The sequence below is a fragment of the Chelonia mydas genome, chromosome 25, assembly GCF_015237465.2.
Source record: "Chelonia mydas isolate rCheMyd1 chromosome 25, rCheMyd1.pri.v2, whole genome shotgun sequence".
Classification (NCBI taxonomy): Eukaryota; Metazoa; Chordata; order Testudines; family Cheloniidae; genus Chelonia; species Chelonia mydas.
This window is the reverse complement of record NC_057858.1, coordinates 5,051,205-5,064,232: the sequence shown is the minus strand read 5'-3', so window position 1 is coordinate 5,064,232 and position 13,028 is coordinate 5,051,205. Positions and strand designations below refer to the sequence as shown.

Sequence of the window (13,028 nt, the reverse complement as noted above, 5' to 3'; positions counted from 1 at the left end):
TGTGTCTGCCCATGCTGCAGTCACTCTCCGTGACTGCTGTGCAGACACACCCTGAGAGTCAGCTGGAGCCCAGGAACACAAAGCTACAAGGGGTCAGTGAAACTCCCATGCCCACCCTCCCCGATTTGTCCTGCCCAACCCTAACCAAGGCCTTTCCAGACAAGTGCCAGGCTGTCACTTGCCTTGCCGCTTTTCGGGGATGGTGCTTGGAGGTGCCCATCCTTGGTGCCTGATGGAAGCCATTGGAAGTATTGTGCATGATGACCCAAGGCAGCTGGTGCCCCTCTGCTCCCCCGGTACTGGGCAGACTGGAGCTTCACAGCATGCTGCTGCCAGAGCCTGAGATCCAGCCGCTGCTCCTCAGCTGTCAGCGAGGCCATCGCAGCGAGGCTGCTATAACCTGTGACCCATAACTCCATGGGGGATGTGGAAGCAATGGCTGGGTCCCAGGGCAGGAAGGGGTTGGTGGCAATCACTTCGCGTGGATGAAAAGGGCTGAAGGCCAAATCCTGCCCTTGGACACAAGTGTATGGCTCCTTTGGGAGCTTTGGCCCAGATCCTCAAAGGCATTTAGGCACCCAACTTCCATGGAAATCAGTGGGAGCTAGGAGCCGCAGTATCTCTGACAGGTTTCAGAGTAGCAGCCATGTTAGTCTGTATTCACAAAAAGAAAAGGAGAACTTGTGGCACCTTAGAGACTAACAAATTTATTTGAGCATAAGCTTTCGTGAGCTATAGCTCACTTCATCGGACCTGGGCCTGTGTGTGTCTGGTCACCAACCCGGGTGCTTCTGGAGCTGGGTCTAGGCCCAAGGCCTCACTCACACCTGCATCTGGGGAGATGTTCGCTGCCGGGGAGCATGCTGGGGGGAAGCAAAGAAAGGGGGAGTGTCCCGAGTGCTGCTGTGGCTAGAGCTGTTACCTGCAGCTGTCCAGACCAGCATTTCCCTGACACGACGAGATCCCTGGTTGAACCCTGACCAGGCTGCTCAATGGCTCCTGTGTCCTGTCACTAAAGCTGATAACCCGGCTCCAAACACCCGGCATTAGTGAATCACGTGCAATAAAGGCAAATTACAATACAGCCTCTGTGAGCCCGCAGCTAAAAGGCATCCCAGGGAGATGGCTTTGGTGGCCTTCGCTCCAGTGATCTCAGGATACCGGCCACATTTTATCTTTGTGCTTTAGCCTGCGAATGTGAATCTCTGCTTTTGGACATGCCAAAAACTAAGCAAGCTCCAGCTGGAGCGTTGGCAGGGTCTGGAAGGCCACATCCTTGGCTGATGGAAGTCAGTTAGTGGAGTGACACCAATACATGCCAGCTAAAGATCAGGCCCACGCGTTCTCAAACACACGCTCTGTTGCTGATGGCTTTCACAGGCAAAACAAGAAGGGGAATTTCCCAGTGGTGGAGGAGCTGGTCAGGTGAAAAGAGGATCTCCCAAGGGGTGTGCCCCCGTGGGGTATGGGCCAGCTTTTCAGAAGAACCCAGCACCCAGGGTTTCAGTGCGTGTGGTTGTGGGGGGGGCGATTCTCCATTGTTCTCGGAGCTCTGCTGGGTGCTGAGAAGTTTAGTAAATCTACTAGTTGCATTTCGGGTGTGTGCACCCTGCATTCAAAGTGTGATTGCAGCACGTGTGAACATACCCACTGGGGCTGTGATCTAGCTGTGATGGAGCTTGATGCCTTAGTATCATAGGGTTAGAAGGGACCACAAGGGCCATCTAGTCTAACCCCCTGCCAAGATGCAGGATTCTCCTAGTCTCGGTAAACCGGAAGTAGAACCAAGCGCTCTTGGAAATCTGGCCTATGAAGCTCATCCACTGAAAGGGGAAAGGCAGCAGTTCCCCTGACTTGATTTGAGCTAGATGCAAATTCCAGGTGGCGAGTCTATGAGCAGCCACCTCCCCTAACCAGCACATGCTACAGCATCCCACTGATGCACAGATTCCTGCGGTTGCTGAGATTTCTCTCCTAATGGTTGGCCCTTTATTTCTAAATGTTCTTACTTTAGTCTATATGCTGCCTGGACCCAGATAAGTTCACGTACCTTTACGGTGAGATGTGAGAGTTTCTTCATCTTGTGTATATTTCTCTTGCTTTCAATAAGTTGAAAACTATGATCAAAAGATCGTAATGAGACTTAATGAAAGATTGAACTATCACCTCAATGTTTTAATTTAACTCCCGAGAGATCACTTGTTTCTTCGTAAGGCTTTAAAGCAAGAGGGATGTCTTTATGCTCTACCGCCGCTCTTGGTTGTGGGTTTGATGCAGGAGTCTCGGGGCGAGATTCTCTGGCCTGGCTGTGCGGGGTATTGGACTGGGGGGTCGTAAGGGTCCCTTCTAGCCTTAACATCTACGAATTAAGCAAATCTTAAAGAGAGTCGCTTCATCTTATCCCCTAGGGAAAGTGGACGCCAGAGGTAACAGGATAGGGGCTCGATCCTGGGAAGTGCTGAACTCTTGGGAGCTCAGCACCTCATGGGATCAGGCCCGGTGTTTGTACTTTCTGGGTCCCCATTATATACTGTGGGACTGAGAGCCCTGGGGTCTGGGTTGCATCCTATGTCTGCCACTGACTCACTATGTGACCTGTGTGCAAATCACTGAACCTTTCTGCCTTGGCCTCTCCAGCTGTAAAAAGGGGTTAGCTATGGGGTGGGGCAGAGTTAATTGATTGACAGTGAAGGGCCAGGAGCCAGGCACGGGGATGAAATGATCCAGCATGCCCCCACCTTCGCTAAAGCAAGGGGGATCCTCCCATGCTTAGGGGCAGTGAATTCCGATCAGCGACACTGCAGTTTAAAAGGGAGCGGATAAGAGGTCTGGATCGCGTGTTGTTCCGACCTCTGCCCCAGCCCATTGACTTCAGCCTGACATTTGGCCAGGTGTCCTTCATGCAGGCCCTCACTCAGTGGAGCTGGCTGGGACAGGGATGGGGAAGGTCTCTGGGGTGGGCCGGATAGCATGTGATTTGGGAAGGCCAAACAGGAAACTGCCAAGAAACAATGGAAAGGCTGCATCACTAGCTAGCCCCAGAGCGCGGCTCTTCGAGCTAAATCGGAGCAGAAACAGGAGAGGAGCAGCTTTGGCATCTTCTCTGATCATCGGTTGCCTGCTATTTTCCAGGCTGAACGTTGGAGGAGTCCTTGCTTTGTAGTAGTGGCCCTTGTGCTAAGGCTGCCGAACATCTACCATTATACACATTTTTTCCAACCACTATTGGAAGCACTATAGCACCATCGTGATTGGCCGCAGGACTTTGAAATTCCTGGGTGGTGATGTGTGGTTCTTTCACCCCTGAGGGCTGCTTACCTCCTCCCCATACTGTGCTGCCCAGTGCGGCAGTCTGGGAGCTGACCTGGTCTGTGAAGACCGAGGCAAAAAAAGCATTGAGTGCTTCAGCTTTTTCCACATCATCTGTCACTAGGTTGCCTCCCCCATTCAGTAAGGGGCCCACACTTTCCGTGACCACCTTCTTGTTGCTAACATACCTGTAGAAACCCTTCTTGTTACCCTTCACATCCCTCTCTAGTTGCAACTCCAATTGTGCCTTGGCCTTCCTGATTACACCCCTGCATGCTTGAGCAATATTTTTATACTCCTCCCTAGTCATCTGTCCAGATTTCCACTTCTTGGAAGCTTCCTTTTTGAGATGCTCACAGCAAGTCATAGGTTCCCTGCTCTAACCACTACCTCACACTCCCAGTGGTGGAAATAGAACCCTGGAGTCCTGTCTGCCAGTGTCCCTGTCTCCATCACTCTCCTCTATTTGTCCCCCGCACCCTGGTTTATTTTTACTCCTTACTAGACTCTAATCCCCTGTCAGAGTTAATTCTCATTCTGCCCTCCACTCGAGAGAAGCTCATTCTAAGTGGAAAGGACTCAAAGGTGGGGCGGGGGTGGAGATTGTGAATCCTTCAAGAGGCTTACCCGGCACAGGTGCAGGAGGCCTGCGTTTCAGCTGGAGATGCAAGGTTAGAAGGGGGTTGGTTTTCTGCTCCTGGTTCATGAAAATGAATTTAGTTGGAGACAAGGGAAGGGGCGTGAGTCATAGACTGTAAGGCCAAAAGAGAGGCAGTGTGGCCTAAGGGCTAGTGCAGTGGCCTGAGACCTTGATTCTATTCCTGGCTGTGCCAATGGCATGCTGGGTGACCTTGGGCAAGTCACTTATCCCCTCTGTGCCTCAGTTTCCCCATCTGTAAAATGGGGATAGTGACACTGCTCTGTGAAGGGCTTTGAGATTTATGGGTGAAAAGTGCCAGGTATTTCTAGTCTGACCTCCTCCACGTCAATGTCATCCAGTTAGCTCTGCCTTGAGCCCAATAACTTGCGTTTGGCCAAAGTGTCTCTCCCAGCAAGGCAGCCGGTTGGGGACTTGAAGAGAGCAAGACATGGAGAATCTTGGGAGTTTGTTCCCGTGGTTACTCCCCTCACGGTGACAAACGGGGGCCTGATTTCTAATCTGAATGTGTCTGACTTCAGCATCCAGCCATCGGTCCTTGGTCTGCCTCTCTGCTAGATTCATGAGCCCTTTGGGGCACGGGATTGTCTCCTAAACCCTCACATTGTGTTGCTCCAGAGCAGCGGCGGGAGTGATCAGTTAAAAGGTCTCGGAGCCTGGTTTTCTTTTCCTGGCTGCAGAAATCCAGCTAATGAGCTGCCCCTCCTTGGACAGCCCCAGGGTGTAACTCATTTTTCTGGGCATGGCTAGATACCATCCACAAATGACAAACGTGTTTCAACCAGTGTGGCTGAAGGGGGCCGGCTAACCAGGCGCTGACGGATGTGAGGGAGGAATGATTTTAGGGTGTTCGGAGGACATATCATTAGAGGCAATGGGATGAAAGGAAAAGGTAGGTGACATAGCAGGAAAAACTTCCTCCTGGTGCAGATTGGGGGGGGGTTGGGGGGAGTTGTCTCCCAGAGGAAGTGGTGGGAGCCCCAGGGCTTGAGTCATTTGAGTCGAACTAGACTAAAAAATGCCCAGGGTGATACGCTGCAGGGAATGATCCTGCCCTGGCCTTGGGAGCTGGACTAACAGCTCAGTCCCAGCTGCAATTGCTGCACTATGCAAAACAGTGTAGCCTAGGGGATAAAGCACTGACCTGGGACGGAAGAAACTGGGTTTTATTCCTGGCTCTGCCAGGGTGACCGTGGGCAAATAATTTCCTCACTCTGTGCCTCGGTTTCCCCATCTGATACTGACCTCCTTGGTAAAATGCTTTGAGATCTATGGCTTAAAAGCCCTATATATCAGTTAGGCATGATTATTATTGTTGTTATTATTGTGCTTATTCTTAGCCCAGGAAGTGCCTTGAGCTAAACTGGGCTCAACACAATCTCCAGGCCGATTCCTGAACGTGCTTTGCGGCAGGTCCAGCCAGCCACCGCCCTGTGGGGATGGGATCAGAGCTGGGGCGGGGGAAGTCACCTTTCCCTTGAGCTCCAGCTGGAAGGGATCTCCTGCCATCTGTGGTGCTGGGAGCTTGGCTGAGGGATTAGGACTGGGTCATCTGACTCAGGCTGCGTGTCGTGTCTTCATGGCAGAGCCCAGGGCCAGGTTCCCAAGGGCTCAGCACCCACCTTTGGGGCCAGGTTTCTGAGCGCGCCGAGCACCCGACAGCTCCTGTGGGCGTCACTTAGGGCCTCCTCTTTGAAGAGCCTGGCCCAGATAAATAGCTTAGGTCAGAGATGCCCAATAACCGCAAATAATAGCACTTGGATGCGTCAGCTCTTCCTTTGGTGCCCAAAGGCTGAGGGGGCCCTGCAGCCTCGGCTGTGTGCGTTCGGGTGCTTCGGGTACCGCAGAGCGGGCGGTTGTGGGGCTCGTACAGGACGGGGGCATCAGCAGGGCTTCAAGGGCACCGGGTCACAAGGACCCCGGGAAATAACGTTTCTACAATTGGAGCTGGGTCACTGAGGGGTGCACGCATCAGCCCAGCGTGCAGGAAGCCCCCCCTCTGATTGGCTGCCTTCACTACCGCCCCACCCCCTGGGGGAGAGCAGCCAATCAGAGGCACGCGGTGCAGTCGTGAGCCCCCATCGTTCTCACAGGAGAGCCCAGCAGCGCAGGGTGGGTCGGCTCCCCCTTCCCCTCCTGGGAGCAATGGGGACCGGGTGGCTCCTCTCCTTGCAGCACCCGCCTGGGAAGGGCTGGGGGTGGAGTCCCAGCAGCTGCCGGAGAAGCAGAGGTGCGGGGGGCACAGAACTGATGGGGGGCAGGCAGATGCAATGTGACTTCCCTTGCCGTAGACAATGATTCCCTCCACCCTCTGGACTATTTTTGGATCCCTTTAAGCCACGGGCGTCAGGACTCCTGGGTTCTGGTCCTGGCTCCACCATTGACTCGCGAGGTGACTTTATGTAAGTCACATCCCCTCTCCAGGCCCGGGTTGCCCCATGTCGAATGGGGCTAACGCTATGACCCAGCCCTGGGGCTGATTCGTTCCTGTTGGTGCGACTCTCTGAGCGCCGTGGAAGGATGGTGCTGGAGACGGGCCAAGGGCTGTTGTTACTCCCTGAACCCCATCAGTGCAGGTGGCGTTTTACAGCCTCGGGCTCCTTCCCTCCTGGGGGACGGGGCTGTCTCCTTGTTCTGGAGCAGGGGAAGGATCCCAGCCAGATCCCAGCAGGGGAGGGATCCCAGAGACTAGACTCCGAAGCCCCTCCAGCCCGTTGTGTCTTACTCACCACCTGCTCACACCCTTTGCTGGTGCAAGGCTCTCCTCCTCTGAGGGCTCTGCCTTCTGCTCTCCTGGCAGCCAACTCGCCAGGCCTGACCAGGAACGTGTCTGGGAGATGCCAACTGGGGTGTCGGCAAGGGCTGTGCCACCGGGGAACAATACGGGAGGGGGAAACGGGACCTACCTATCCCCTCTCCCCACTGACCCTGCTTGGTACAGTTTGCAGCCGTAAGGGGGTGCACGGCCTTGTAGCACAGTCTCTGGGTGGCTGGAGAAGGGGCAGAACTGCTCTGACTAGCATGGCCCCACCCTCCGCTCTGAGTCACGGCTCTGCCAGGAGGGGGTGTGCTCTGCCAGCTGAGTAAGGGGGAACCAGAGGCCGGTTCTCAGCCTGTCTTCACCCACCAGCCTCCCATCCGGCTTGGGTGGGGGCGGGGGAGGGCACGCTGAGATGCCTATGAGCCTCTGCAGCACTCCAAAGTTGGCCTCTCTGCCCTGGGTGGAAGTGAACGAATGTGCCGGAACCGGCTCGCTCCACGGGCCCCGATCCTGTACAGTGCTGCTCGCAGCAGGGAGCAAAAGGTGCTCAGGCCCTTAAGACTGTGGCCAAGCTGAGTAACGCCACCTCCACCACCGTCATGCACCCCCTCTAGGGTGGAGCATGCCCGCCGGTGGACAACACACTGCAAAATCTGAACCTGGAACCAACAGCTACCCTGGGGGGAGGGATAGCTCAGTGGTTTGAGCATTGGCCTGCTAAACCCAGGGTTGTGAGTTCAATCCTTGAGGGGGCCATTTAGGGATCTGGGGCAAAAATTGGGGATTGGTCCTGCTTTGAGCAGGGGGTTGGACTAGATGACCTCCTGAGGTCCCTTCCAACCTTGATATTCTATGATCATGGGATCTTTCATAACCACACAGACCAGGGAGCGTCTCTGTTTCATAAAGTCCCAGCCAGCCCAATGCAAGGGGGTGTTGGGAGACTCCATTAATGAATATTTACCAAGCACTTTGGCTGAGAGACTCCATGGCAAGGTGACGCCTTGTTTGTATTGATCCAAGGCTCCTCTGCTGTTTGCCAGGGTGTTTCCCCAGGCCGGGAGATCCCAACCCATTGTCAAAGTCTGGCGGGCTCCATGCTCCACCTCTAGGCGAGCCGCTTCCAGACTGGAGCTGCCAGGCCAGTTAATCCCCCCTGGGTCAGCTGGGGCCACAGGTCTGATGTGACACAAGTGCCTCGCTTAGACTGGCTGTGGGGCGCCCTGCGTCGTCCTTATTGTCACCACCTTCATGGGGAAGAGGAGCTCTTCGGCCCAGTCTGCGCGGTCATTTGACCCCCCAACTGGTCATGGGGCTGGCTCTGGGTGTGGTATGTGCCCCCCCCCCCCAGCTAGTAATGGGGGAAGCTGGCAGGGGGTCAGCTGGGGGAGGGAGGGAGGCTGACGGGCATTTTATACCCAGACTGAATTCGCTACCCGAGGTGAATCAGACTCAGGCTTATAAACAGGGTTGAGGCTCCCAGTGAAAAGAACAGAGAAGGGTGTAGACACGTCACTGAGCTGGGACCAGCAGGTGTGGGGGGTTTGCAAGCCTGGGCCAGCCCTAGAGGAGGAGGACAATAACCAGTTCTGCACGCTTGTAGCTCTCCTTTCATCTGGGAGCATCAAAGCCCTTTGCAAACGCTCAGCAGCGTCTGGGAGGCTGGTTAATTTCCAGGTGGATGCCACCCAGGAGGGAGGTTGTTCCCTGGGGCTTCCACTAGGGCGGGCTATGCTGGGAAAAGGGGTTTGGAACGATGCAGGGTGGGGCAGGGTGGCGCAGGGCACTGCCCCACCTCCTGACATGACGCCCTCCCTGACAGCTCCCTCAGCAGGCCAGCAGTGGGGAGGTGGGTCAAATCAGGTCAGGATTAAGGCTGAGGAGCAGTCAGAATGGGGGTGGTGGGTGAAGAGCCAGGAGGACAGAAGGGGGCTTGATGGCACACAGGGAGAACTTGATCTTTTGGGCACACAGGGGAAGTGTGGGAAGGTGCTTGGAGGACTATCACACTCAGGTGGTTTACCCTGCATCCCCACTGCACACTGTGGGGTTACCAGCCCTAGTAAAAGCAGCACCCAGGTGTTAGCCTATCCCCTCCGCTGGGCCAGCTAGCCTGGGTTGAAAGCACCACTCCACTCAGGTCAGAGAGTTTTGTGTGTGGACGGGAGCCGGGTTAAGGGCAGAGCCTTGCAGTGAAGATGCTCCCTTTTAAGGCTCACATATCTTGGCTGCACTTTGAGGCTCCAGGCTGGAGGCTGATTTCAGCCGCTGCTGGCAGTGTACCTCCGCCTTCTGAAGCCTGTGAATGATTTTTGCACTCTGTGCCCAAGACCCACCCTGTGTGCTCCTCACACCCGCAGGCCCAGCACCCCAGTCCCCTGTGCAATGCCCACTGGGTAACGGGCTCTGCCAGCGTTCACGATGTGGCGGCTGGGCGTGAAAGGCTGCCGCTGGAGGTGCTGGAAAGGGTGATTTTCAGGAAGGTCTGGACTCTGGTGCCCAGTCCGGTTGTCATGACAGCTGGAGCACTCCAAATATCCAACCCCTGGTTTTATAATGGGACATAGAAATGCTGCGAATCTGCACATTCAGGGCCCGGGTCTCAGTTCCTTCCTCACTGCATGTAAGGCAGAGACAGAAGGGTGGGGGAAAGGCAAACGTGACCTTACACCACCTTTGCACTCCCTGTATTCTGGGGCCTGTTTGGCTTCTGGTGTAATTAGAGTAGCCCTCAGGCTGCTCTAACTTGTGCTCTACTGCCTATGGGCCACGGGGAGCCGAGAACAGTCACAGTGCAGAGCACTCTAGCCATGTCCCTGATATGCCCCTATGCTGGGGACTGGAGGCAGGGCCGGTTTAGTGTCCTGGGACCATATTCACCTACTTTAAGGCTCCTTTATACTGCCAGACTGGCGCTCAGGGGCCTTGGCGTAACTGAGAATCAGGTTCTGAAGATTTTAAACACCCGCACTTCCCGGTGTCAACATCTGACCCAGACGCTCGATGGTTTATTACGTGCAGTAACTTTTTTAAATGGTTCAGACACGTTGGGTTGTAGTAAGAGCTGGTCTGCAGGGGGAAGGGGCAGCAGTCAAACTACTGATTTAGACTGGGGCAAACCGCAGTGGGGACGCCCCTATTTCAGTCTGAGTGGCTTATATAAGATTGAGCTTCTTATTAAATATTCGCAAAAAGAACAGGAGGACTTGTGGCCCCTGAGAGTCTAACAAATTTATTTGAGCATAAGCTTTCGTGAGCTACAGCTCACTTCATCGGATGCATTCAGACAGGAATTCGGATGAAGTGAGCTGTAGCTCATGAAAGCTTATGCTCAGATAAATTGGTTAGTCTCTAAGGTGCCACAAGTCCTTCTTTTCTTTTTGCGAATACAGACTAACACGGCTGCTACTCTGAAACCTGTCATTATTAAATATTATTGCCATTATTATTTGTAGGACCAGTGATAGAGCAGAATCCCACTGCGCTGGGTGCTGTACAAACACAGAACAAAGGGACAGTCCCTGCCCCCAAGGAGCTTACAATCTAAGTATAAGACAAGAGACAACTGCAGGCATGGGAGTACAAGGACAATATTGCTTAGCATGATAGGCTGTGGTCTCAGCAGCATTGTCAAGTTTTCTGTACCAAGCTCTTATACAGGTTTTCATCAGTCGAGCTCAAAGCGCTTTAAAAACTAGGTCAGTATCATGACCCCCATTATACAGATGGGGAAACTGAGGCACAGAGAAGGGCAGTGACTTGCGCAAGGTCACCCAGCAGCAGAGCCGGGAATAGAACATAGGTCTCCTGCGTCCCAGTCTCTGTCCACTAGGCCACTGGGCCTCCCCAGTAAGCCGCCGTCAAACTGAAGTAAGAGCGTCCATACAGGGATCTGCACCGATTTCACTACATTGGTTATAAAACCCACTCTCGTGTAGCCACGTCCGAAGAATCCTAGCCACATGCCCATGCAATGCGAGGCTATTTGATCCCAGGAAACGATGGGCCCCCATCCTGTTTGCACAGACCCCTGTGATGACACACCCTCAGTTTACAGCTCTGTTACTTTTACCAATGAGGCTTCCTCTCTGGGAGTTTTATGTTATTCCCTGCTCTGAAAACAGCCGTCCAGGTGCAGAGCTGAGAGGACCCAACATCCCTGCTAAAATAACGGGACCTTTGCCATCTGCTGCTGCTGTGTCATCCATGTGGCGCCCGCGTGGATCATGCTAAGATCCCTGGAGCTGGGGCACCGCAGAGCCTCTTTGGAGCCGGCAGATTAAAACGCCAAGATAGATTGACACATTTAGTACAACGGGATCACTCCTGCCTGAGAGGCGAAGCCTGGGTAGGGCGCTAGCCTAGGAGGTGGGAGATCTGGGGTCAAACTGCTGCTCTGCTACGGATTCTTTGCATGGCCCTTGGACACGTCACATCGGCTCCCTGCGTCTCAGCTCCTCCCAGCTGTACAATGGGGATTGTTGCCGTGCCTGGTAAAGACTGTGAGGTGCTCAGATATTAGGGTAACGTGGGGGCCAGTTAAACACCAGAGGTTACAACCTGTTATTGATCTGGTGTGTTATGAGATAGGGTACTGGACTGGGAGCAGGTGCGGCAGGTTTGTATAATTTTTGGTAGTGCCCAGAACGGGTCCAAGTCCTCCCCCCGCCCCCCCCCCCCCCCCGCATATTGTTGCACATAACAAAATTAATGGGGTGGAGCTGAGGGGTTTGGAGCGTGGGAGGGGGCTCAGGGCTGGGTCAGAGGATGGGTGTGTGTGGGGGGGCGGTGAAGGCTCTGGCTGGGGATGAGGGGTTTGGGGTGTGGGAGGGGCTCAGGACTAAGGCAGTGGGTTGGGGTGCGGGTTGGGACCGGGGATGAGGGGTTCACAGTACAGGAGGGGGCTCAGGGCTGGGGCAGAGGGGGATGCTCGGGGCAGCAGGTGGGGCTGGGGGAGAGACCTGGCCCTGAACATTGGTGGATCCAAGCCCCCATGCCCTGAATTTGTTGGAGCAAGGGCACCATGGGCCCATATAACTCGCCGCCCCTGATCGAGAAAGCTGTTATTGGTGTGACGGTAGTGCTTAGAGACCCGGTTGTACAGGGTGCCGTACATCCAGGTAACAAGAGACAGTACCTGTCCCCAAGAGCTCACCCCCGAAACAGACACGACATACAGGAGAGGCAGAGAAGTGACTGGTCCAAGGTCGCCCAGCAGAACCAGGAAGAGAACCCTGACTCCGGTCTGCATTGCCACCTGGATTCTAGCTCTGGCTCTGACACTCACCCGGGTGCCTCAGTTTCCCATTCTGTAAAGCGCTTTGAGATCCACCGTTGAAAAACTCAGGGAAGTTGCTCAGAGTTGTCGTTTGATCCCTGGTTCAGCAGGGACCCTTGGCTGGATAATGCCAGCCCCGGCACAGGGGATGCAGCCGGTGCGCTCGGAATGGGACAGGTCACCTGGCTTGCACACTCTGACCCCTCCCTGGTCACCTCCTGGGTTGAGTGGCCTCTTCTCGCTAATCCAAGGAGTTTTTAATGCAGCTTGAGGGAAACTCCGGCCTCTGTCCCCCATGTTCCTGTGCAAGAAGCCCCAACCTCGTGCCCAGCCTGCAAATAAGGAAGTGGGGATAGTGTCACCACAGTGTATATGAAGTATGAATACCTCACCGCCTCGTTTTGCCCAGCTTCCAGAGTAACTGGGCGCGGGGGGGAGGGAATTCAAGCATAAAGCAGGCACCTAGCCTACCGGGAGATGGGGGGTTCGCTGCCGCAAATGAAGCAAGCTCGGGCTTGCAAAGGGTGGGGTGAATAGTTCACCCAATTAAGCATGGAAATAGCAGCCATGCAAACCCTGCCGGGGGGGGGGGGGGAGAGTAATTGCTGCAGCCTATGAATTATGCATCCGACATGCACGAAGCAATGAAGCATGCACCCCTGGTGCACACATTGCAGGGAGGGATCATTGCAGCCCCTGGAGCGTGGGGGTGGGGTGTCGCTGCAGCCCGTGGAGCATTCAGCCCCGGCAGGGGGGTCGTTGCAGCCCGGGGAGCAGGCAGCCCCCTTCCCTCCATGTCTTTGCACCAGGCTCCTGCTCCTCCTTCCCCGGGGGCTGTGCAGGGAGCAGGACTCAGGAGGAGGCGTCACTTCCAGTGCGGGCTGCGCTGCTGTCACATCCGCCGCCGGCCGCTCGGAGCGAGGGGACGAGGCGCTGGCTGCGCCGGCCAAGGAGCCTGGAGCGCCCGGGAGCCGCGCCGCGCGCCGGGCCCAGCCTGCAGGGCCCCCGGGGGGATGCGGGGG

At 55.2% G+C, this 13,028-nt stretch overlaps 1 long non-coding RNA gene across 1 annotated transcript; it reads right to left on the bottom strand.

Annotated features, from left to right (window-relative positions):
• Nucleotides 1-645: 645 nt before the first annotated feature.
• On the bottom strand, nt 646-12,760 carry LOC119564477. Its single transcript, XR_005223375.2, has 3 exons — nt 12,016-12,760; nt 2,051-2,117; nt 646-863 (listed from the first exon to the last, which is right to left on the bottom strand). It is a non-coding gene; the product is annotated as an uncharacterized LOC119564477 (long non-coding RNA).
• Between the last annotated feature and the right edge of the window lie 268 nt (nt 12,761-13,028).